The sequence below is a fragment of the Thalassophryne amazonica genome, chromosome 4 (assembly GCF_902500255.1).
Source record: "Thalassophryne amazonica chromosome 4, fThaAma1.1, whole genome shotgun sequence".
Classification (NCBI taxonomy): domain Eukaryota; kingdom Metazoa; phylum Chordata; class Actinopteri; order Batrachoidiformes; family Batrachoididae; genus Thalassophryne; species Thalassophryne amazonica.
The window spans coordinates 144,629,800-144,657,153 of NC_047106.1; the positions used below are offsets into that span (position 1 = coordinate 144,629,800).

The window sequence follows — 27,354 nt, forward strand, 5'->3', positions numbered from 1 at the left end:
CACCAGGGATCTGGCATTGGAGAGAAACAGGCTCGGGAGGGGTGGCTTGTGTGGTTGTTTGCGTAGCCTTAGCATAACACCAGACCTGCGGCCTTGCTTCTGCTTCCTCTCCCTCCTCCATCTTCATCGCCTCCCAGATCCGATAACAATCCACAGAGAGCCCGGCGGTCTTGTTATGTCGTCTGGGATGTTGTGCGTGTGGTGAAAGTCGCTTGAAACAGATATCTGATGTAAATGTCCGATATCCAACAGCGACTGGCGGGTGTACTGCAAGCTCGCAGCGCATATAGTGTCCAAAAATAGATAAAACTGTAGGAAAATAAAAAGAAACGAGCACTGAATGGAGAGCCAGAAAGCCGCTGCACCACCTAGGCATGCCGCCATCATACGCTTTTAATCTGGTAAGGCCAATGTTGTACTTGAGGGCCTTTTTTAGGTTACAAAATGCTTGCTCTCCTTCTGGAGTCCATGTCAGTTTTGCTGACATGGGCATGTTTTCTCCAAAAATCATAGTGCTTAGTGGACTTGTTATTTCAGCAAAATTTGGTATCCATTGTCTGCAGTAATTTGTCAGGCCCAAAAACAACATCATTTGCTTTTTTGCGGTTTGTTTTGGAGCTTGCAAAATAGCTGTTTTCCTTTCATCCAGAATGGTGCGGCCTCCTGCACTCAAATTGTGTCCTAAGTATTTTACTTCCTGTTTACAGTACTGTAGTTTGTTTTTACTCGCTTTATGTCCATTTTCTGCTAGAAATGTCAACAGCTCCAGTATGTCCTGTTTATTTTCTTGCTCTGTTTCTGATGCCACAAGTATATCATCTACATACGAGGTCTATTAGATAATAAACCGACCCTTTTATTATTTTTTTTAACTATATGGATTTGAATCACGTGCGATTCCACCAATCATGCTTGAACCCTCGTGCGCATGCGTGAGTTTTTTCACGCGTCGGTGACGTCATTTCCCTGTGGGCAGGCCTTGAGTGAGATGTGGTCCCGCCCTCTCGGCTGAATTCCTTTGTTTCACACGCTGCTCGAGACGGCGCGCGTTGCTTTATCAACATTTTTTCTGGACCTGTGAGGAATATCCAAGTGGATACTATTGGAGAAATTAAACTGGTTTTCGGTGAAAAGTTTAACGGCTGATGAGAGATTATGGGGTGTTTCTGTCGGTGTAAGGACTTCCCACAGAGTGGGACGTCCTGCAGCGCTTCCAGGCGCTGTCGTCGGCCTGTTTCGACCTGAAAACATCCTAATTTAAGGCTTAATTCACCCAGGACGTCGTGAGAGAACAGAGACGATTCAGAAGAGGCCGGCATGAGGACTTTATGCGGACATTCCACTGTTTAAGGACATTTTGTAATGAAAGACGTGCACGCAAATTCGTCGAGTCGTTTCTGTGACGACTCGGCAAATCTGTGTGCGCCGCAACAGGAAAAACACCTCCATGTTGAAAACCATTTGTAAAATTCAGGCGGCTTTTGGTGGCTTTCAACAAGTGAGTAACTGAGAAATTGTTTAACAGCTTGGGCATGTTCCAACTTGCCCGTTAAGGTTTCCAACACAGAGGTGTTTTTCCTGTCACGACCCCCCGCGGTCGGGTCTGGCCCGACATGCGACTCTGCCCGCACGTTCTTTCATTACAAAATGACCGTTAACAATGGAATGTCCGAATAAACTCCTCATGCCGACTTCTTCTGAAAGTTCTCTGTTCTCTGACGACTTACTGCGTCAACAGAGCCTTTTCAACTTGAAACGGCGAGACGCTGCTGCCTCGAAGCGCAGATCGCCGTCAGGCGCCGTGGACCGTCCTTAAAGCGACACTACCAGACCAAAATCTCTCATCAGCCGTTAAAATTTTTACCGAAAACCAGCTGAATTTATTGAATGGTGTCCACTCAGTTGTGCCTTACAGTTTTGAAAAAATTTTTATCAAACAAAGCAACAGTCTCTGAGCCATTCCTAAACAATGAAAAAAATCGACGAGCGGGTGGACGACTCCTCACTCAAAGACTGCCCACAGGCGAATGACGTAACCGACAGGCGTGAAAAAACTCTCGCATGCCCACGAGGGTTCAAGCATGTCTGATGTAATCACACGTGATTCAAATCCATATGGTTTTTGAAAAAAATAATAAGGTCGTATACTTTTCTAATAGACCTCATATAATAGAATTTGACTGTTTGGTGGTACAAATTTGGCCAGGTTACTGGACATTGCTTGTGAAAAGATAGTAGGACTTTCACAATATCCTTGTGGCAGTCTGGTATATGTGTATGTTGAGTTATGGTTGAGGGCAGATAGGGCCCTCCGGTTTCCTCAAGGGGAGGTTGATTTTGTGGCTCTCTTTTGTGTGCTCTGTGTGCAGTTTGTGTTTCATTATCTCCTTCTTTTTTGTATAATAAACCTCTCCTTGTCTTTTTTGTGTTTTTGCTTTAAAAATAAAAAAACCTCAAGTAATCCCGAATAGTGCCGAACGTGTCCCCGCTGTGAACACAGCTTTTAATTTGATCCCACAATGCACCGTGCAGGTCGATCAAAACAAACATAGTGTCAGTTCAGTTGAGTCGATGATCATGGCATCCAGGAAAAAAGTTGTTGTGCAAGGAAAATTGGGCGCTTATTTCAGCAAGAAACAGTGAGTGGTTTATAGTTTTCAGACAATACTGTGGTTTGAAAGGCATTCTATGATGACTGAAATTACGTTTTCGGTGGTTTTCTGACTAAAATCGTTGGTCGATCGATGGCCGAAACTTGGAAAAAAAAAAACACTCGCTCAGTCGCTGTCAATTGTTGATGCCGACTATATCGGACATGCAACATGCATTGAGTGTAAAATTTATCCATAAATCATCATGGAAGTAAGCCTGGTTTAAGTGTATTTATGCCACACACAAACTTTCAGATCGGAAAACATTTTATTTATTTGCTAAATGAATAACAAGATGTGTACGATTTTTATTTTATCATTGGGCAAAAATGCATCTGTCAGATTTTCACTCTGGATCCAGCCCTGAACATGTCAACTTGTGTACACGCCTTTGGTCATAACTTCAGTACTATCCAAAGGGTACAATTGCTATATGATAAATGTATTGTGCACGCCGACGACGCGAAACCAACATGTCTCCCCCGCACCTTACAGAGGGGGAGACATAAGTTCTCAGTATAAAATGGATCACTTCTCATCTGACCCATGACTAATTGTGGCATCATCACTCATGGCACCGCCATCCATGGCGTCATCATTCACCACACCATGGTCCATGGCATCGGCATCCACATCGTCGCCCAGGGCTTCATCCACCCCAGCATCTGAGTCAGCATTAACACCAGTACCAATTCTTTCATCCTCCTTCTTTGCCTAAAAAAACAAAGAAAATAGTTCATAAAAATACTATACAATAACGTCTATAGTGCCAGTCCCCTCAGCACAGTGAAGTTCAAGGGCGCTCAACCAGTCCATGTTGTTATGTTTCGGATGCGGTTGGAGCACCGACCCAGCGTTTGAAAGGACCCAGCATAAAATAAGCAGAGCACGGTTCAAAAGATAACAGAATTTAATAAACATAACAGTGAGTGACGTGCTAAACAACTAAAAAGTCTGCGGTCTGGTGAGGTGGAAACACGACGCGCTCTCAACAGCGCAAACGGTCCGGAGCCACAGCAGTTCGGACCCAGGGACCCCGCCGACACCCCCCAGGTGGCCGTGACAAACCAAGTCTGTGAAGAAAGAAAACATGAGGTGAGTCCAACTCCACACAGAGAGACACAACTCAAAGGTGCACGCAATCAGCAAACACTTCCTGGCTTAAATCTATACATCAGCTTCTTACCCTGCAGGCACGGAACAACTCAGTTCAAATCTCCACTGCAGCAGAAGCTGATTAGACAATTAGCATAACGTGACAGCTCACTAACACAAGGTGTGAGGGACACCAAATCCACTGTCATTACTTCATAAAAGTCACCAAAAACCAAATTACCTCAGGAAGTGTGCTGAAGAGCGTGAGACCTCACCCAATCCTCCTTCACAGACTGTGGCGTCAAACCTGGAGCGGTCTCTGCGTCCGTGATGGTGAGATTGTTCTCCTGACATCGATCTCACACGTCTGCTCACAAGGTCGAGTCTCTGGCAATCATACACTGTGCATTCAAGGTTTAAATGCAGCAATCTCTGATCAAGACAAAATACACCACAGCTGTGAGTCCTGATGGCCTGCACGTGAAAACAAGCCTCAGGTGTTCAGGGTGAGGTCCTAATGCTCAGCCACTCAGTCCTGAATGCATACCACCTGGAGGGAGAAACAGAAAACAAAAACCAAGCCAGCCAAACACCCCAGCCCACAACAGTACCCCACCCTCACGGGAAGCCTCCCGGCGACCACACGGATCTGAGCCAGAAAAAACAACGCCCCCCTCCAGGGACCATGGCTGGAATGTTGGCTGGGAACAAAAAACACCTCCTGCAGCTTCAGTTTCGGCTCCTTGTGCTGACGATCCAGCTGGGAAAGGCCCGTCTCCAGGAGCTGTGCATTACTGTGCTCTGACGACAGCTCCATCATCAGCTGCTCCACCTGCAATGTTAATTTCTTCATGCAGTCATTGATCATCTCAATGTTGAGCCTCTCCAGCTCTTCCCTCAGCTGGATAACGCACGCTTCCAGCCGCCTCTTCTCTGTCAACAGGGAACTCCGTGCCGAGACCATCACTCTCATCCTGGAGCTCATCCTTTCCCACCCTGAGCCCGTCTGCAGCAGACTGCTCCGCAGCTGACACTCCAGTGCAGAGACATCCTTTGTTGACTTTAATGGTCTTGCCCTCTGTTTCATTTAGCAAACCTGTTAGAGTCTCCACCTTTGCGTTCATGCCTGTCGACTCTTGCTTTAGCTGTTCACTTTGCATAATTTTGGCCAGGAGTTCTTGAACCTGTGCACTCAGCCTTCTTCCGACTGTGTGTTAAAGTCTGCTTAGTCATAAAACAAAAAAAAGACAAACACAAACAACCATACCAACCCCCCCTCCCCAGAGGACCGTCCCATCAAACCCCGGGAAGAGGAGAAAAGAAAAAACGCAACCCAAACTTAAGCTTGCAAACAAAAAAAAAACGCTAACCCAGACCAGACCACAGACAGTGCTTTAAAACCCACAAAAACAACAAATTAACCCCTGATAAAAACACCACATACTAAAACAAGAAACAGATAATAGACCAATAAAAAAAACTAACATTGGTGTTGTATGGCTGGGGGGCCTGGCTGCCTTTTTGTTTCTGTCTTTTGTTTTTCCTTCCAGGTGGCTTGCATTTGGGACTGAGTGGCTGTGTAGCTGAGTTTATCAGGACCTCACCCTGATCACCTGCGGCTCGTCAGGACTCACAGCTGTGGTGCATCTACATGGATTGGAACATGGTGGCATTTAAGACTGGAGTACACAGTGTGTATTTGCCAGAGACTCGACCTTGTGACCAGACGGGTGAGATCGTCGTCTCGAGAGCCATCTCATCATCAGTGGATGCAGAGAACGTCCAGGTTTGATGCATGGTCTGTGAAAGAGGAGGGGGTGAGGTCTCACGCTCGTCAGCACACTTCCTGAGGTACGTTAGATTTTGTGACTAACATTTATACAGTCAGTAAATATGGTGTCCCTCACACCTTTATTATATTGAGCTGTATGTAGTCGTTTAATCAGCTTCCACTGCTGTGGAGTTTTGTGAACTGGATGTTCCATGCCTGCAGGGTGGGAAGCTGATTAGTAATTAAGCCAGGAAGTGTTTGCTGTTTGTACACCTTTGAGCGTTCTCTCTGTGTGTTGAGTGTGGACTCACATAATGATTCCTTCTTTCACAGACTCGGTTTGTCGCGGCCACCTGGGGGGTGTCGGCGGGGTCCTTGGGTCCGAACCAGTTCTGGCTCCGGACCGTTAGCGCTGCTGGGAGCGCACCGCAATCCACCACGCCAGACCGCGCACTTTTATATTTTTCACAGCACTGTTATGTTCATTAAACTCTGTTATCCTTTGTACCGTGCTCTGCTTATTTTATACTGGGTCCTTCAAACGCTTTTGCAGAAGTGGTTATTTTCATAAAAGTTGCATATTGCCATTGCACACATACTTCTTTTTACTCTGTCATAGGTGAATCTGCTGAAACAGCTATCTGGATCAATGCTGAACTCCTTTGCCAGGACGATGCTCGGTGAAATTGGGATGTGGCGGTTGTAGGCTGGCGTCAGCCTCAAAGGATGGAAAGGGAAGAAAGCCCTGCAGCCTCTCACTCTAGAGTTTTGAAGAGTAAGTTATCAAGGTGTCTCACTGCATCATTTAATTTTAGTTAGCAATTAAAAAGAATTTTATCGTTTCTCCAGTTAAAAATGAGGAAAATACAAGACCGTTTTTTATTTTGTTTTTGTGACAGAAGCCTTCAGCAACAAGATGGAAATTTTACCAGATGTTATCAATGATGCGTTAACTGAAACACTGCGCCATGCAGCAAAGAGGGTAAGTAGTTAAACTTTTATGGCATCAGCAACTCACAGGTGACTTGTATACATTTTGAGCAAAGGCAGTTTTTCAAAATTTGATCTCGCAATCACACCTAGCGGAGGATCTGGTGTTAATTTCATTATTACTTTTCCTGTTAATATAGTTCCTCAGAGGGAGTGGGGCCAAATTGTGTAGGGACCTGTACACAGCACAACACATTTTAAATAGCATGAAATTCTCAAAACTTAAAAGTTTATATTTTTCTAAGATTGGGCATTGATGAGAAATCTGTGTTTTGTTTTGTTTTTTTGTCCAATATTTTTATGGCTTTTTTGTACAATTGTTCTACTGGTTTCAGTACAGTTGTTCCTGCAAAGGACCATGTTGTAATACAATACTCTATATGTGACATGAAGTGTAAGTAAGATTTGGCCGCATCTATTATAATAAACTGTCTTATCTGTTTAAAATTAGATAGATTGAACTTTACAGTGTGATTTACCTTTTTGATATGTTTTTTCAAAGTAAGATTTGGGTGTAATATCACTCAGAGATATTTGAATTGGTTCACAAGCACAGTTCTTCCCCTTCCAAGAAAACATGGAATCTGGCTAACTAAATTGGTCTTTTGGTGAACATCATACATACAGTTTTTTGGTGTTCAGCAGAAGACAGTTTTTATGTAGTCATTTGTGTATTTTACATAGTGCATTTGTGAGGTCTTCAGGGATTTTGTCACTCTTTCCCTGGGTAAAGATTACTGCGTCATCTGCATACATTTGCATATTTAGTTCAGAGCACACATCAGGGAGATCATTTCTATACAGAAAGAATAATAGAGGGGCTAATATTGAGCCTTGTGGAAGACCAACATAACTAGGGAGATAAGAGGATGTGACACCATCCACAACAACACGCTGCTTTCTATTCGAAAGATAGGATTGAAACCACTGAATAGTATCCTCCGAAAAATTAAAATATGAATTGTAAAAATTGAAATATTGAATTAAGGATTTTGCATATTAATACATGTGTTGTGGGCTGGGGTGTTTGGCTGGCTTGGTTTTTGTTTTCTGTTTCTCCCTCCAGGTGGTATGCATTCAGGACTGAGTGGCTGAGCATTAGGACCTCACCCTGAACACCTGAGGCTTGTTTTCACGTGCAGGCCATCAGGACTCACAGCTGTGGTGTATTTTGTCTTGATCAGAGATTGCTGCATTTAAACCTTGAATGCACAGTGTATGATTGCCAGAGACTCGACCTTGTGAGCAGACGTGTGAGATCGACGTCAGGAGAACAATCTCACCATCACGGACGCAGAGACCGCTCCAGGTTTGACGCCACAGTCTGTGAAGGAGGATTGGGTGAGGTCTCACGCTCTTCAGCACACTTCCTGAGGTAATTTGGTTTTTGGTGACTTTTATGAAGTAATGACAGTGGATTTGGTGTCCCTCACACCTTGTGTTAGTGAGCTGTCACGTTATGCTAATTGTCTAATCAGCTTCTGCTGCAGTGGAGATTTGAACTGAGTTGTTCCGTGCCTGCAGGGTGAGAAGCTGATGTATAGATTTAAGCCAGGAAGTGTTTGCTGATTGCGTGCACCTTTGAGTTGTGTCTCTCTGTGTGGAGTTGGACTCACCTCATGTTTTCTTTCTTCACAGACTTGGTTTGTCGCGGCCACCTGGGGGGTGTCGGCGGGGTCCCTGGGTCTGAACTGCTGTGGCTCCGGACCGTTTGCGCTGTTGAGAGCGCGCCGTGTTTCCACCTCACCAGACCACGGACTTTTTAGTTGTTTAGCACTGCACACTGTTATGTTTATTAAATTCTGTTATCCTTTGAACCGTGCTCTGCTTATTTTATGCTGGATCCTTTCAAACGCTGGGTCGGTGCTCCGACCGCGTCCAAAACATAACAGTAGTCTCTGGCCATTTAACAATGGACCAACGGAAGCAGAGACGGTATTTTTGCCGGGAAGGCTGCAACAGATGTTGGAGTTGATCCGGGATCAGTTGCGGGTGCTCTCCGCCCGGGTTGTGCGCGTTGGTGCGCGCATGGTGGAGTTTACAGCTTGGGTCGCGTCACACCCCGCTGTTACGGCTGTAGCCCCGTCTCCTCCCGTGCAGCTGGCTCCAACGCCTGTTGTAGCAGCCCCGGTGGTATTTAGTTTGCACTTTAAGCTGTTTGTTATAACCTGCTGTCATTTACAGCAGTGTGAATTTTTTACTCTGTTACCACGGGGATTTTCTTATTTGGCACTTTGGCTCCCTCTGTTGGTGACAGAGTCACATTACCGTCCAGGTTCAAAGGATGAAAAACAATGTTTTTCCATTCTTTGCACTTGACGATGTAGGCCAACTGTTATGTGTCGGACGCAGCCCGGAGAACCGACCAGCGTTTGAAGGACCCAGTATAAAATAAGCAGAGCACGGTACAAAGGATAACAGAGTTTAATGAACATAACAGTGCTGTGAAAAATATAAAAGTGCGCGGTCTGGCGTGGTGGATTGCGGTGCGCTCCCAGCAGCGCTAACGGTCCGGAGCCAGAACTGGTTCGGACCCAAGGACCCCGCCGACACCCCCCAGGTGGCCGCGACAAACCGAGTCTGTGAAAGAAGGAATCATTATGTGAGTCCACACTCAACACACAGAGAGAACGCTCAAAGGTGTACAAACAGAAAACACTTCCTGGCTTAATTACTAATCAGCTTCCCACCCTGCAGGCATGGAACATCCAGTTCACAAAACTCCACAGCAGTGGAAGCTGATTAAACGACTACATACAGCTCAATATAATAAAGGTGTGAGGGACACCATATTTACTGACTGTATAAATGTTAGTCACAAAATCTAACGTACCTCAGGAAGTGTGCTGACGAGCGTGAGACCTCACCCCCTCCTCTTTCACAGACCATGCATCAAACCTGGACGTTCTCTGCATCCACTGATGATGAGATGGCTCTCGAGATGACGATCTCACCCGTCTGGTCACAAGGTCGAGTCTCTGGCAAATACACACTGTGTACTCCAGTCTTAAATGCCACCATGTTCCAATCCATGTAGATGCACCACAGCTGTGAGTCCTGACGAGCCGCAGGTGATCAGGGTGAGGTCCTGATAAACTCAGCTACACAGCCACTCAGTCCCAAATGCAAGCCACCTGGAAGGAAAAACAAAAGACAGAAACAAAAAGGCAGCCAGGCCCCCCAGCCATACAACAGTACCCCACCCTCACGGGAAGCCTCCCGGCGACCACACAAACCTGGCCCAGGAGAAACACCCCCCTCCAGGGACCATGGCTGGAAACCGTATCCGCATTCATCTTCCAACAGAATCTTCATCTAACAGAACGGTAGATGTCTTCTCCTCTGGCTGCATCTTTGCCCTTGTTTCTATCAGTCAATTAGCACAGGTGTGGCCAGGAGTTCTTGAACCTGTGCGGTCAGCCTTTGTCCAACCATGTTCACAGTCTGATTAGTCATAAAACAAAAAAGACAAACACAAACAACCAAAACACCCCCCCCCCTCCCCAGAGGCCCGTTCCATCAAACCCCGGGAAGGGGAGAAAAGAAAAACAACCCAAACGTAAGCTAACAAATAAAAACACTAACACCCCCCCCCCAGAGGACCACTCCATCAAACCCCGGGAAGGGGAGAAAAGAAAAACCCAAACTTAAGCTTGCAAATAAAAATGCTAACACTCCCCCCCCCCCAACGACATGTAGGGACCAACACCCCCCAGAGGACATCCCGCCAGCTCCAGGAGTAATAACCACAGCCGAGGTCCCTCTGGGATCCAACGTCACCCACGGGGACTCCCAGCGCCTCCCAGAGGACCATTCCATCAACCCCAGGAGACACCTCCCCTCATGACCAACGGACCCAGCCCCGGCCGTCTATGGCTAGATGGACCCACAGCCCTTTCCCCCCCAGAGGACACCACAGTCAAACCCTGAGGGCGGAAACTGGGGGGAAAAACAAAAGGAGAAAAAAAAAACATACAAACAAAACAACCCCAACCCCACCCCCTTGGCGCAGTGGAAACTGGAAGCACGTCCAATGTCACCAACCGTGACTATACCCCAGAAGCCAACCGGGAGGAGTGGAACAGCGGTTATGGCAGACAGCACAAAACGGCGCCACTCCTCCGACTTCTAAACCAGCCACCAGCTGCGGGTATAACCCACTGCCCCAAACCTCAGCCACGCCGATGGCAGACGGCTCAAAGGCGTGCTGAAGCCGGAGGTGGAACAGGGAAACAACAAACAAAAACATCCCCCCCCCCCCCCCAGGTGCAGAGGTTACCTGGGAAACGCCCAGCATAACCAAACTGCACCACTCCAGCAACGCCGACACTACGGCTCACACGGCTGGAGCCAGAGGAGAAGAGCGGGAACAAAAAGAAAATACCCCAAACCCCCCCCCCTCCCCTCCCGGGTGCAGAGGTTACCTGGGAAACGCCCAGCACAACCAAACTGCACCACTCCAGCAACGCCGACACTACGGCTCACACGGCTGGAGTCAGAGGAGAAGAGAGGGCATAACAAAAAACAAAACAAAAAAAAAGAAAAAACAACCCGAATACCCCCCCATGACCCCCCAGGGGACCGTCCCATCAAACCCCGGGAGGCGAAAACCGAAAGAAACAAAAAGAAAGACCAACAGACTAACATAAAGTTGCTTGGGTCCCTTTTTTTTATTCCAGACAGACTGCAGGGTCACAACCCCAGACCCTAATAGTGAAAAACAAAAAATAAAATCCCACACAAAAACCAACTCAAAAAACACCCACAAAAAATGAACTAACACAAAACAAATAAGTGATTTATACTGTCAAGCTCAAACAAATGGAACACACCTGTTCCACCTTAAGAGCTTGACGGTAATGTGACTCAGTCACCAAAAGAGAGAGCCAAAGTGCTAAAAATGAAAAACCCCCTTTGGTAACTGAGAAAACAAACTCATGCTGCTTTTCCTGTGAGCAGCACACAACCAAAAATGTGATTCAACTAAATAACACCGGAGCTGACACAACAGACGCAGTAGTTATCTTCATCCGGGGAAACGGGGCTACAACTGTCACACGGGAAGCACAGCGACCCGTGTGACAGAGCTCCGCCGTGCGCGTGCACCCATTACAGACACACTCTTGCAGCTCCCGTTTAAACCTCTTATCCGGTCGGAGCGTGACGCGAAGCCGTCGCCAGTCACACTCCCCCACGACCCTCGGATAAGGCAGACACAGGAACACGGCTGCATGAGCGCTCAAATCAGTATTCAGTAATGGGTTCTCCAACGCGCATCATCCGGACGGAGAGCACCCGCAACTGATCCGGATAACTTCTGAACGTCTACTGCCGCCTTCCCGGCGCGTTACCGTCTCTGCTACCGCTGGGTCCGTGATGTTTGGCCAGAGACTACTGTTATGTGTCGGACGCAGCCCGGAGAACCGACCAGCGTTTGAAGGACCCAGTATAAAATAAGCAGAGCACGGTACAAAGGATAACAGAGTTTAATGAACATAACAGTGCTGTGAAAAATATAAAAGTGCGCGGTCTGGCGTGATGGATTGCGGTGCGCTCCCAGCAGCGCTAACGGTCCGGAGCCAGAACTGGTTCGGACCCAAGGACCCCGCCGACACCCCCCAGGTGGCCGCGACAAACCGAGTCTGTGAAAGAAGGAATCATTATGTGAGTCCACACTCAACACACAGAGAGAACGCTCAAAGGTGTACAAACAGCAAACACTTCCTGGCTTAATTACTAATCAGCTTCCCACCCTGCAGGCATGGAACATCCAGTTCACAAAACTCCACAGCAGTGGAAGCTGATTAAACGACTACATACAGCTCAATATAATAAAGGTGTGAGGGACACCATATTTACTGACTGTATAAATGTTAGTCACAAAATCTAACGTACCTCAGGAAGTGTGCTGACGAGCGTGAGACCTCACCCCCTCCTCTTTCACAGACCATGCATCAAACCTGGACATTCTCTGCATCCACTGATGATGAGATGGCTCTCGAGACGACGATCTCACCCGTCTGGTCACAAGGTCGAGTCTCTGGCAAATACACACTGTGTACTCCAGTCTTAAATGCCACCATGTTCCAATCCATGTAGATGCACCACAGCTGTGAGTCCTGACGAGCCGCAGGTGATCAGGGTGAGGTCCTGATAAACTCAGCTACACAGCCACTCAGTCCCAAATGCAAGCCACCTGGAAGGAAAAACAAAAGACAGAAACAAAAAGGCAGCCAGGCCCCCCAGCCATACAACACCAATGTTAGTTTTTTTTATTGGTCTATTATCTGTTTCTTGTTTTAGTATGTGGTGTTTTTATCAGGGGTTAATTTGTTGTTTTTGTGGGTTTTAAAGCACTGTCTGTGGTCTGGTCTGGGTTAGCGTTTTTTTTTTGTTTGCAAGCTTAAGTTTGGGTTGCGTTTTTTCTTTTCTCCTCTTCCCGGGGTTTGATGGGACGGTCCTCTGGGGAGGGGGGGTTGGTATGGTTGTTTGTGTTTGTCTTTTTTTTGTTTTATGACTAAGCAGACTTTAACACACAGTCGGAAGAAGGCTGAGTGCACAGGTTCAAGAACTCCTGGCCAAAATTATGCAAAGTGAACAGCTAAAGCAAGAGTCGACAGGCATGAACGCAAAGGTGGAGACTCTAACAGGTTTGCTAAATGAAACAGAGGGCAAGACCATTAAAGTCACGGAACAACTCAGTTCAAATCTCCACTGCAGCAGAAGCTGATTAGACAATTAGCATAACGTGACAGCTCACTAACACAAGGTGTGAGGGACACCAAATCCACTGTCATTACTTCATAAAAGTCACCAAAACCAAATTACCTCAGGAAGTGTGCTGAAGAGCGTGAGACCTCACCCAATCCTCCTTCACAGACTGTGGCGTCAAACCTGGAGCGGTCTCTGCATCCGTGATGGTGAGATTGTTCTCCTGACGTCGATCTCACACGTCTGCTCACAAGGTCGAGTCTCTGGCAATCACACACTGTGCATTCAAGGTTTAAATGCAGCAATCTCTGATCAAGACAAAATACACCACAGCTGTGAGTCCTGATGACCTGCATGTGAAAACAAGCCTCAGGTGTTCAGGGTGAGGTCCTGATGCTCAGCCACTCAGTCCTGAATGCATACCACCTGGAGGGAGAAACAGAAAACAAAAACCAAGCCAGCCAAACACCCCAGCCCACAACACATGTATTAATATGCAAAATCCTTAATTCAATATTTCAATTTTTACAATTCATATTTTAATTTTTCGGAGGATACTATTCAATGGTTTCAATCCTATCTTTCGAATAGAAAGCAGCGTGTTGTTGTGGATGGTGTCACATCCTCTTATCTCCCTAGTTATGTTGGTCTTCCACAAGGCTCAATATTAGCCCCTCTATTATTCTTTCTGTATAGAAATGATCTCCCTGATGTGTGCTCTGAACTAAATATGCAAATGTATGCAGATGACGCAGTAATCTTTACCCAGGGAAAGAGTGACAAAATCCCTGAAGACCTCACAAATGCACTATGTAAAATACACAAATGACTACATAAAAACTGTCTTCTGCTGAACACCAAAAAACTGTATGTATGATGTTCACCAAAAGACCAATTTAGTTAGCCAGATTCCATGTTTTCTTGGAAGGGGAAGAACTGTGCTTGTGAACCAATTCAAATATCTCTGAGTGATATTACACCCAAATCTTACTTTGAAAAAACATATCAAAAAGGTAAATCACACTGTAAAGTTCAATCTATCTAATTTTAAACAGATAAGACAGTTTATTATAATAGATGCGGCCAAATCTTACTTACACTTCATGTCACATATAGAGTATTGTATTACAACATGGTCCTTTGCAGGAACAACTGTACTGAAACCAGTAGAACAATTGTACAAAAAAGCCATAAAAATATTGGACAAAAAAACAAAACAAAACACAGATTTCTCATCAATGCCCAATCTTAGAAAAATATAAACTTTTAAGTTTTGAGAATTTCATGCTATTTAAAATGTGTTGTGCTGTGTACAGGTCCCTACACAATTTGGCCCCACTCCCTCTGAGGAACTATATTAACAGGAAAAGTAATAATGAAATTAACACCAGATCCTCCGCTAGGTGTGATTGCGAGATCAAATTTTGAAAAACTGCCTTTGCTCAAAATGTATACAAGTCACCTGTGAGTTGCTGATGCCATAAAAGTTTAACTACTTACCCTCTTTGCTGCATGGCGCAGTGTTTCAGTTAACGCATCATTGATAACATCTGGTAAAATTTCCATCTTGTTGCTGAAGGCTTCTGTCACAAAAACAAAATAAAAAACGGTCTTGTATTTTCCTCATTTTTAACTGGAGAAACGATAAAATTCTTTTTAATTGCTAACTAAAATTAAATGATGCAGTGAGACACCTTGATAACTTACTCTTCAAAACTCTAGAGTGAGAGGCTGCAGGGCTTTCTTCCCTTTCCATCCTTTGAGGCTGACGCCAGCCTACAACCGCCACATCCCAATTTCACCGAGCATCGTCCTGGCAAAGGAGTTCAGCATTGATCCAGATAGCTGTTTCAGCAGATTCACCTATGACAGAGTAAAAAGAAGTATGTGTGCAATGGCAATATGCAACTTTTATGAAAATAACCACTTCTGCAAAAGTGTTAGGAACAATAATTTACCACTATCCTCCAGCGTTTTGCTGAATTGGTCCAGCTCCTCCGTTGTTTTAAGTCTGGCCTGCATTATCTCCAATGCAGTCAGCTTCTTCAGCAGCCTGATTCCTCACAGTAGTTGTAGTATTCCGTCTACCTTTGACTCCAGTCTGTCGAGTCGTTGCTGTGTACCATCTGTTACAAAGTTGCTTCAGGTTTAGTTTACATGAAACAGCTCCAATGCTGCTGAAAGCAGGAACACGTATATAAACACAACAGAACTACTCGATCAGTTAATAGGCCTCTCATGCAATGAAATCTGATGACATGGTTGTTTGTATAAATACATTATTAAGATGGCATCGAGCTGGCAGCTCGGTTATAGAAATGAGTTTGTAGAGGGGCAGCTGGCTCTTATTAACAAATTCCATAAAAACCTGAAACATATCTGTGCCTCTTGTGTGGCCTTTCAAAGGTAAAATGCTCAGCAGTTCTTCTTTTACATTCATGTTATCAGAAAACATTCTAATAAAAACACATAGCTGAGCCACGTCCACAGTATCAGTGATTCATCAAATTGCAGAGAAAAACACTCACATACCTCAATATCATTCCTCAGTTACCGATCAATATCCTCCGCCATCAACACGCATCGTCGTGTAACGGAGAGAGCTGCACATCCTGCAGACACCAGGGCTGTGAAATGAAAATTGTGAAATCTGAGGAAAATTCACAGGGGGTACATTGTAGAATATTTAAAAAAAATCATGGTAAAATATCAACAACATACCTAATCATAAAAACCCACACATTCTTGTGTAAATTCCTGTAAATCCACTCAAAGCCACAGTGTCTTTTTCCCATGAAAAAAGTCTACATTAATAAAAAACTAATTTACATTGTTGTGTAAATTCATGTAGCCTAAATTCATTCAAAGCCACAATGTCTTTTTTCAATCAAAGAAAGTCTAGATTAATGAAAGAAAAAAAGACACATAATCTTTTCTGAAATCCTATTTGAACAGCACAATGTTTATTTTCCAGAGAGAGAAAAAAATTCTTACCAGTTCGCTTTTCCCGTTTATCTTTCAGGTGTGTTGATGAAACCAGCAACAATTCCACGGATTCTTGTCCTTATCAGACTTTTTCAAACCGTCTTTCTTGCCATCTTCGCTCTGTCTGTCGCTCTGTGACACAGACATGCTGCTAAATTCTTCTTTTAAAAACTTGAAAGTTCTAAAAGTTTGTGATGGCCACATGTTACGTTTAGTTTAAGCTTTGCACAGGAGAAACAGTGTCACCACAGCAACCAACCAGTCCAGCTTTATGACAACTTTTTGTAACAGCCAGGCTTTGAGTGGCATTTATTCTCCTCGAAACTCCGCGGATCCGAGGAAACTGATTTGTATCTGTAACACACAGATCAGTGTCCACGGACTGATAAAACATGCATGATGTCGTAAAAAAAAGAGAATACTCATTCTGTATCAGAATACACATCAATACTTTTGTATGATGATTAAATTCACCCATTTCTGCATCGTTGTCACTCCACCAGTTTCTCTTGCTCTCTGCTGGCAGCGCCATTACTGACATCTGCGGAGCACCGCGGTCAGGGCGCAGAGTAATACATCAAATGTGAAACGGTCAAATATTTTGTTACTGTCAATCCGATATTTTATGGTCTGAAATCTCACACAATTAACCAATCAGATGAGCAGAACAAATGTATTTGGATTAGAACTGCATTTTACTGAATGGGCCACGCTGCCACTCCTAACTATGATGGCACTGGAAGACAAAATGATTTTTTAGCCCTCAATGAACAGCAGCCAAGTGCCATATGATTTAAATCAGAAAGAAATTAAAAATCACAGGGGAAAAAAAAAAAAATCACTCACACTTTTCGTCACCGTTTCACAGTGCCCTCTGTTGGTCACAATCAAAATGCACCAGTGCCACCAAGGTACTGTGGAGGCGGTCTGCAAACAGCCCAAATATCCGGTTGTTAAGTGTGATGTAATGCATCATGTGATTTTCAACTTCTGGCTCCAAACAAAAAAGGTGCGCTGTCATTAACACTGAGAACTGCATTGAGACGCTCTGATCAGGCTGCACACGGACAACAGCATTAACATCGTAACATAACACTCTTTGTCTATTGTGCCTAAAACTCTCCTGGATACATTAACTGGGTTTATAGACGTTGTTATTGTGTTTGTTTTATGTAAAAATGCCAGAAGCTCAGGTCGTTTCTCTGTTAGTTTCAAAGGGAGCTGCTGTGAAAGTGAAGTTTGCACTTTAATGACCTGTTTATTGTAATAATTTTTTTTATTAACAAACAGACATGTATGTTTTACCTGTGCATAATAAAATATATACATTAAAAGAAAAAACTTTTATTACCTGTTATTGAATTTGAATTGAATTCATTAGGCACATATATGCTTAACAAAAATATCAAACAAAACTCATAGACAAAGTAGTTAAAGAAACAGAAAACAATGTACAGACGTAGGCAGAGACAACGCCTATCTGTGCCTGCACCCCTCGAATTAAATCAGGCTTGTAAAAACTATTTCAGGATTCGTTTAAAAAAGCTCAGTGTATTACTTTACTCTGAAAATATTGTCAGACGATGCACGAAAAAACTTTTTGGCTGTATACTCTTCAAAATAAAAGAATGTACTCCACCCAGGCATTCTGGAGAACTGACACAGAACTTTTATTTTGAAAGTCTACCTCTAACCAGCAGGATGTGTCATCTGACTTTGTGTCAGAGACTAACCAGTTAAACTCACAGGTTAGTCACCTTGTTTTCTGCGGTTTTTTAAAGTCTCGCACAGTCACCAGTCTGACAAACGGAGGAGTGAAGTCCGCTGATCGGCTCAGATCGAGCAGAAAGAAGCCTGTTGACAGAGGTATCGTCACACTTTACATCGCTCCTTGTTTGTGTTTTACAAACTTTACGGAACGTGTCTCCGAGTTCTTTTTTAACTGTGACCTTCTAAACAGCAGATTAATCGCAACTTGGCCTTAAATGTCCTTCAACTTGTACTTCAATGGCGGTCAATGTGTCAACAAGAGTTGCACATGTAAGAAAGAGATCGCTCCGACCAGCCGCCATGCTGAAAATGACTCGTTTACTTCCGGAAATACCCGAATGGTTCCGAAGACACTTGAACGCTCCGACCAGCCGCCATGCTGAAAATGACTCGTTTACTTCCGGAAATACCCGAATGGTTCCGAAGACACTTGAACGCTCCGACCAGCCGCCATGCTGAAAATGACTCGTTTACTTCCGGAAATACCCGAATGGTTCCGAAGACACTTGAACGCTCCGACCAGCCGCCATGCTGAAAATGACTCGTTTACTTCCGGAAATACCCGAATGGTTCCGAAGACACTTGAACGCTCCGACCAGCCGCCATGCTGAAAATGACTCGTTTACTTCCGGAAATACCCGAATGGTTCCGAAGACACTTGAACGCTCCGACCAGCCGCCATGCTGAAAATGACTCGTTTACTTCCGGAAATACCCGAATGGTTCCGAAGACACTTGAACGCTCCGACCAGCCGCCATGCTGAAAATGACTCGTTTACTTCCGGAAATACCCGAAGCGCATAATTAAGAATTTTATCAAAAATATTTGAAAATACAAAAATGTTATTAAAATTTAAAAATTAACACACCTCTTACCCTTCTGTTAAAGACGGCATAACTCTGTGATCTTGAAATGTTACACTATATATCTTTTTGTCCTCTGTATTTCAATATTCTTCACATTTAAGTACATTTAAGTAGAGCATAATGCTGCTCATCATTAGTAAAAATTACAATAAAATTACCTACCTGACATCTAAGGTTATTTGGGAGTCTTGTAAAGAAAATATGGAAATTTGGAGAGCTCTTTATATGATAGCTAGGAACTGAAGACAATCATATACTAAATAATAATAATATACTAATTAGAATGTCTCCATAAATATATAGCTCGAGGAACAAAAGGCACAAACAGAAAAAACAACCAGTCAAACTTTACCAGTGAGTTTATGTTTAGATAATTTATTATAATTTATAATTATATTATAAATTATATAATATATAATATATATATAATTTAATATAATTTATTATATTTATTATGTGGTGAATTTAGATTATTGCAATAAGTCTGGGATTACTGCAGATTCAACAAAATGTCTAATTACACAGTCATAATTAGGAAATATTATTTTAGGATTTTTGAAATCAAATGAATGGTTATTCTCAAGAACATGGCATCCAAGCTAAGCTAAGCTTTTTGCGTTTTTATGCTGTTTTGGCATTCATTCTGGTTTGGTCATGGTCAGATTGATTTATATAGAGCTTGGGGAAATTATTACAAGAAATTTTATAAACACCAATATTTTGAAAGGCACCAGGTGGATTCATTTAGACTTCGTTTTTTTGTATATTTTGAAAAAAATTATGAAACTGCACTCTACTTGACCAACATTACTTAAATGGACTATTATTTTTGCTACAAAAACAATAGTATTTGATTTCATGTTATTACCATAAAACGTGATAATAAATTAGCTCACCTGTAGGCCTTTTGGGGATGATTTTGAAGTCAATTTCATGTTGTTACACCATTAGCTAAATTAGCTCAGCTGTCGGGCGTGGTCCTTTTTGGGGGTCTGACTGTGGCCTCCACCACTAAACATTTCTTGCAATGCTTAATTGTCATAGTCGGGTTGTTGACGGTTGTTGTTAATCAAATGAATCTTTCAGCAGAGGGCTTCCGATAAGATCGTCAGTAGTCTACAGCAAAGTAAGTGCCCGGGGGTGAGAAGGGAGTGCCTGCAAACTATGCCGGAGAACGTGTAGTAATTTTCCCGTATCAAACTACGTGTTTTACTATAGCCGTGCATCAAGTGTCTTCGGAACCATTCGGAACCATTCGGGTATTTCCGGAAGCGAGCCGTGCATGAAGTGTCTTCAGAACCATTCGGAACCATTTGGGTATTTCCGGAAGCGAGTCGTGCATCAAGTGTCTTCGGAACCATTCGGGTATTTCTGGAAGCGAGTCGTGCATCAAGTGTCTTCGGAACCATTCGGAACCATTCGGGTATTTCCGGAAGCGAGCCGTGCATGAAGTGTCTTCAGAACCATTCGGAACCATTCGGGTATTTCCGGAAGCGAGCCGTGCATGAAGTGTCTTCAGAACCATTCGGAACCATTTGGGTATTTCCGGAAGCGAGTCGTGCATCAAGTGTCTTCGGAACCATTCGGGTATTTCTGGAAGCGAGTCGTGCATCAAGCGTCTTCGGAACCATTCGGGTATTTCCGGAAGCGAGCCGTGCATCAAGTGTCTTCGGAGCCATTCGGGTATTTCTGGAAGCGAGTCGTGCATCAAGTGTCTTCGGAACCATTCGGGTATTTCCGGAAGCGAGTCGTGCATCAAGTGTCTTCGGAGCCATTCGGGTATTTCTGGAAGCGAGCCATGCATCAAGTGTCTTCGGAGCCATTCGGGTATTTCTGGAAGCGAGTCGTGCATCAAGTGTCTTCGGAACCATTTGGGTATTTCCGGAAGTAAACAAGTCATTTTCATCATGGCGGCTGGTCGCCGCTATCTCTCCCCTGTGCAAATCTTTAAGTCAACAGCACCGCCGTGTTGTGAAGGTACAGCGCGTCTTAATATAAAAGATTCAAATTCTAACCACTTAAAGCTATAGCGCCTTTCAAATTTCACAAAACTGAGAAAATTTAGTTTCTACCGAAATTCAGCCATTATAATGTACACTCAACAAAAATATAAATGCAACACTTTTGGTTTTGCTCCCATTTTGTATGAGATCAATCAATCAATTCAATCAATCAATTTTTTTATATAGCGCCAAATCACAACAAACAGTTGCCCCAAGTTGCTTTATATTGTAAGGCAAGGCCATACAATAATTATGTAAAACCCCAACGGTCAAAACGACCCCCTGTGAGCAAGCACTTGGCTACAGTGGGAAGGAAAAACTCCCTTTTAACAGGAAGAAACCTCCAGCAGAACCAGGCTCAGGGAGGGGCAGTCTTCTGCTGGGACTGGTTGGGGCTGAGGGAGAGAACCAGGAAAAAGACATGCTGTGGAGGGGAGCAGAGATCAATCACTAATGATTAAATGCAGAGTGGTGCATACAGAGCAAAAAGAGAAAGAAACAGTGCATCATGGGAACCCCCCAGCAGTCTACGTCTATAGCAGCATAACTAAGGGATGGTTCAGGGTCACCTGATCCAGCCCTAACTATAAGCTTTAGCAAAAAGGAAAGTTTTAAGCCTAATCTTAAAAGTAGAGAGGGTGAACTCAAAGATGTAAAACTTTTTCCACATACGTGGTCTGTCCATAAATTAACGGTCCTTTTTATTTTATTTTTTAAAACTATATGGATTTCATTCATATGTTTTTACGTCAGACATGCTTGAACCCTCGTGCGCATGCGTGAGTTTTTCCACGCCTGTCGGTGACGTCATTCGCCTGTGAACACGCCTTGTGGAAGGAGTGGTCCCGACCCCTCGTCGGATTTTCATTGTCTGGAAATGGTGGAATGAAAAGGACTTTTTTTCCATCAGAATTTTTTCAGAAGCTGTTAGAGACTGGCACCTAGAAACCATTCGAAAAATTTATCTGGCTTTCAGTGAAAATTTTACGGGCTTCACAGAGAATAAGGACTTTAACTACAGCTTTAAGGACCCCTTTAAGGACGCTCGGTGCGCTGCGCTGCGAGCTGCAATGATGCGGCATAAACCACTGGATCATTTCTAAGCTGATGGCTCTGTGGATACGAGACCGTCGTGTGTTCTTTCTCTGGTTATCACAAGAGCTGGACATCAGCCATTTTCCGGCAGATTTCACTTTTAACAAGAGATTTTGTCATGGAAAGCCGCGCGGAGGCTTCGCGCGTCACAACCGATTCGCTGATGAAGCGAGACAAAGGAACACCTCCGTTTCGGAGTGTTAGAGGACAAGTTGAGACATGTCTATCTCGGCTTTCAGTGCTTACCAGTAGAGTGAGTATAAAAGAACTTGTGGAGAGCTGGACATGTCCCAACTTGTCCTCTAACACTCCGAAACGGAGGTGTTCCTTTGCTGCAGGTTTGCTGCAGGTCAGCTGTGTTACAGTTCTGTGTGTGCGTCCGTGGTTGAGAAAAAAACAACGAACCAAAGGTTTCTCTTTGACCAAAAAAAAGAAAAAGCCACCACAAGGAGGTGGCAGCTTTAATCATCCGCCTGTGTGGATCACATGACTTCCCTAAAAATAAACAAAGATCCACAAACACAAAATCAGCCCCGTGTGTGTATTTTTATACATTTTAACAACCTGAAAGCCACCAGACCAGCTAGAACCGAAGCCTGGGTTCCTGGACAGTCTCCTCTGTGTTTCTTCTGGCTAGGGTTAGGTTATTTCTTCTGCATCTACGCCGGTGAGTCCAACTTTACACTTTGTGTTTGTCTGCAGAATCGCTCTTTTACGCACCCTCATGATAACTTCAGTCACAGTTTATCATCTAAATGTGGAGCTGCACAGAGAAAATCAAAAGAAAAAAAAAATCCAGACGGGGAGGTTTGTTTTGAATGTAATGAGTGTGAACACAGGGTGAGCTCATGTGATCCATCGACCACCTGTACTGAGCCAAACCACATCTGATCCTTGAGGCTAAACGCTGCAAAATGAAAATCTTTCAAACAGATTGTCATCCGTCTGGATGTGATGTGATGTGTTTTTTTTATTTTTATGCACGGCACTGATCTGTCAGCGTGTGATGGATCACCGGATCATCTGGACAATTATTCCAAATATTTACACCTTTAACAGAAATACAGTGACTTTTAGCGGTAATTGAAATCTTTGATTTCTGAAATAATAATGTTCCTAGTAAATTATGACTGGAGTCCCTCATTCTAAACAGGTCCTGGATGCGTTGTGGCAGAAGCCTATTTTTCAGTTTGAACAAACAAACAAAGTATTAGTTGGCTCACGATAAGGTTTCTTAATAATGATTCTTCTAGCTTTCTTTTGAAGAAAAACTATAGGAATTGTGTTAGTTTTGTTGGTGGTTTCCCAAACATCAATACAGTAGGTCATATATGGAACAAGTAATGAATGAAATAAAGTCACTAATGAGTGTTGGGGGGGCGTCTTATGCTTTATACAAAATGGCATCGATCTTTGGCATTTTAGATTTAACATAATTTGTGTTTTCGAAACTGAAATTATTGTCAATAAAGACCCCCAGAAATTTTGTTTCATTTACGAGTTCAATTTCAACATTGTGTACTGGAAAATTTCTATGAGTTCCTGGTCTTATGACCAAATATGATGCATTTTGTTTTGCCTAAGTGAAGTGGCAATTTGTTAGAATCAAACCATTCTTTGAACTTCTGTAGTTCCCTCACCATTGTGTCCAGAACCTGTCCTAAATGATCCCCACTACAAAACACAGCTGTGTCATCAGCAAATAAAATACAACTCACAGACTTAGAAACCAAGCATATGTCATTGATATATATAAAAGAAACAGCACTTATTCATTGAGGGGTATTAACTTCTTTTCAACCATTAGCAGGCAAACTTTAAAAAACATTTTTTCAGATTTAAGGATGTCTTATTTATTTATTTAAGGCAACAGGATCAGGAGCACAGACGTGTTTCGACTAGGTCTTCCTCAGTGTGTCCTGTTGCCTTGCCGTGAGACATTAAAACCTTTATTTAGAAGGACACTTGAGTGTTGCTGGCTTTATTTCTATATTGTCCTGATTAACAAAACACACACATTTGCACCAGACTGAGCTGCTGATTGGATTATTTGATTGGATTATCTTCCACAATTTCTCGGATAGTCACGGCTGAAAAGCCACCGAAAGCCGTCTGAATCTTCCGAATGATGGAAGAGGTGGGCATCTTACAACATGTCCTGTGAGGCTTCAACACAGTGGCGCTTTTGCTGCGCCATCAGCTTTGTCCCAAAGCCATCGGCATGAATTTCGCTGCAACTCTTTTCATGGCCAAATCTTCTGTCACAGTGGAATGTGCCGAAAAAGTGCTGATGTCCACCTCTTCCACAATTTCTCGGATAGTCACACGACGGTCCCACATTACCACAGCGTTCACTTTGGAAATGATCTGGTCATTTCAGCATGTTGATGGCCGACCGGAGCGTGGCTCGCTCTCCACCGTGGTGCAGACGTCTTTAAACCGGTTGTACTGCTCCTTAATCTGTGTGATGCCCATAGCATCGTCACCGAAAGCCGTCTGAATAATCCGAATGGTTTCCACCTTTGATGCAGTCGCACTGCTCCAGTCGTTCCGTCATTTCCTTGCAAAGAAAAAACGTTGAGAGGCTCCACCCATCCTCACACAAAGGCTGCTTACCAGCAAATGACACAATCGACAGACCAACCTTTTCTAACAGACCTCGTATATATGAGGTCTGTTTAGAAAACTATCTGACCTTTTTATTTTTTTCAAAAACCATATGGATTTGAATCACGTGTGATTGCATCAGCCAAGCTTGAACCTTCATGCGCATGCGTGAGTTTTTTCACGCCTGTCGGTTGCGTCATTCGCCTGTGAGCAGGCTTTGTGTGAGCACTGGTCCACCCCTCTCATCGTTTTTTTATTGCAAATAAATGTCTGAATGATTTGGAGCTTTGCTGCATCAATTTTTTTCCAGAATCTGTGAGAGACCTCCAGGTGGACACTGTTCGGAAGATTAATATGGCTTTCAGGGACGATTTTATGGGGATTATGTTATGTGTCGGACGCAGCTCGGAGAACCGACCAGCGTTTGAAGGACCCAGTATGAAATAAGCAGAGCACGGTACAAAGGCTAACTGAATTTAATACATAACAGTGATAATATAATAACAAAAAGGTGCGGCCTGGCGTGGTGTGCTCCCAGCAGCGCTAACGGTCCGGAGCCAGAAGCTGTTTCGGACCCAAGGACCCCGCCGACACCCCCCAGGTGGGCGCAACAACCGAGTCTGTGAAAGAAGGAACCATTATGTGAGTCCACACTCTACACACAGAACACTTAAAGGTGTACAAACAGCAAACACTTCCTGGCTTGATTACTGATCAGCTTCCCAACCTGCAGGCATGGAACATCCAGTTCACAAAACTCCACTGCAGTGAAAGCTGATACATGACTAACAAACAGCTCAATACAATAAGGTGTGAGGGACACCACATTTACTGACTGTATAACTGTTAGTCACAAAATCTAACGTACCTCAGGAAGTGTGCTGACGAGCGTGAAACCTCACCCCCTCCTCTTTCACAGACTGTGCATCAAACCTGGACGTTCTCAGCATCCGCTGCTGATGAGATGGCTCCCGAGACGACGATCTCACCCGTCTGGTCACAAGGTCGAGTCTCTGGCAAATACACACTGTGCACTCCAGTCTTAAATGCCAACATGTTCCAATCCATCCAGATGCACCACAGCTGAGAGTCCTGACGAGTCGCAGGTGATCAGGGTGAGGTCCTGACAGCCTCAGCAACACAGCCACTCAGTCCCAAACGCACGCCACCTGGGAGGAAAACCAAAAGACAGAAACAAACCGGCAGCCAGGCCCCCCCAGCCATATAACAGATTACACAGATTAAGGAGTGTTACTGCCGCTTCAAGGACGGCCCACAACTGCTGAGAGCGCGGCGCGCTCCCAGCGCCGATCTACAGGCTCAAACCCCACTGAAACAACCAGATAATTTCCAACGTATTGATCCAGGACCTCGTCTGACTTTCACAAAAAGGCAGGAGACGTGGACATCAGTACTTTTTCGGCACATTCCACTGTTACAGGAGTTTTTTTCATGGAAAGAAAAGCAGAGGGACGCACCACTGAGCCATTCATTACGCGGCACAAAACCACTTCCGTGTTGGTCTCTCAGGACGGCTTTCAGGTGGATTTCAGACGGCTGTCGGTTGCTTTTCAGTCGTGTGATTATCCGAGAAATTGAGCATGAGCTGGACATGCCCAACATGTCCTGTGAGGCTTCATCACGGCGTTGCTTTGCGCCATGCGGCTCCACTGCGACACGCGGAATTTCACTCCTCTTTCCATGACAAAAACTCCTGTAACAGTGGAATGTGCCGTTCATTTCTAAACTGGATGCTGTCTTGATCCGGGACGTCCTCTGACTAGCACAGGAATTGTGGACATCAGCACTTTTTCGGCACATTGAGACAGACGTGCGGAGGAGTTCCGCGCGTCGTGGTGGAGCCGCATGGTGCAAAGCAACACCGTGATGACGCCTCACAGGACATGTTGGGGCATGTCCAGCTCATGCACAATTTCTCGGATAATCACACAACTGAAAAGCAACCGACAGCCGTCTGAAATCCACCTTGAAAGCTGTCCTGAGAGACCAACACGGAAGTGGTTTTGTGCCGCGTAATGAATGGCTCCGTGGCGCGTCCCTCCACTTTTCTTTCCATGAAAAAAACTCCTGTAACAGTGGAATGTGCCGAAAAAGTACTGATGTCCACGTCTCCTGCCTTTTTGTGAAAGTCAGACGAGGTCCCGGATCAACAAAGCCTTCACGTTGGAAATGATCTGGTTGTTTCAGCGGGGTGTGAGCCTGTCGATTGGCGCTCGGAGCGCGCCGCGCTCTCAGACACTGTGGGCGGTCTTTAAACCATCTGGATCACTCCTTAATCTGTGTAATCCCCACAAAATCGTCCCTGAAAGCCATATTAATTTTCCGAACGGTGTCCACCTGGAGGTCTCTCACAGTTTCTGGAAAAAAATTGATGCAGCAAAGCTCCAAATCGTTCAGACATTTATTCGCAATAAAAAAACGACGAGAGGGGTGGACCAGTGCTCACACAAAGCCTGCTCACAGGCAAATGACGCAACCACCAGGTGTGAAAAAACTCACGCATGCGCACGAAGGTTCAAGCTTGGCTGATGCAATCACACGTGATTCAAATCCATATGGTTTTTGAAAAAAATAAAAAGGTCGGATACTTTTCTAACAGACCTCGTATGTGTGTGTGTGTATATATATGTATGTATATATATGTATATCTATATATGTATATATATGTATATGTGTATATATATGTATATGTATATATATGTATACGAGGGCTGTCAATAAAGTAGCGGTCCTTTTTATTTTTTTCAAAAACTGTATGGATTTCATTCATATGTTTTTACGTCAGACAT

General features: G+C 44.2%; 1 protein-coding gene across 1 annotated transcript in view; it reads left to right on the forward strand.

Annotated features, from left to right (window-relative positions):
• Positions 1-17,920: 17,920 nt before the first annotated feature.
• Positions 17,921-27,354, forward strand: part of nlrx1 (NLR family member X1) — a 234,195-nt gene continuing 224,761 nt past the window's right edge. Inside the window, exon 1 of the mRNA XM_034168712.1 lies at positions 17,921-18,069. The gene's annotated coding sequence lies outside the window, so the exon portion shown is untranslated. The remainder of the gene's footprint in view (positions 18,070-27,354) is intronic.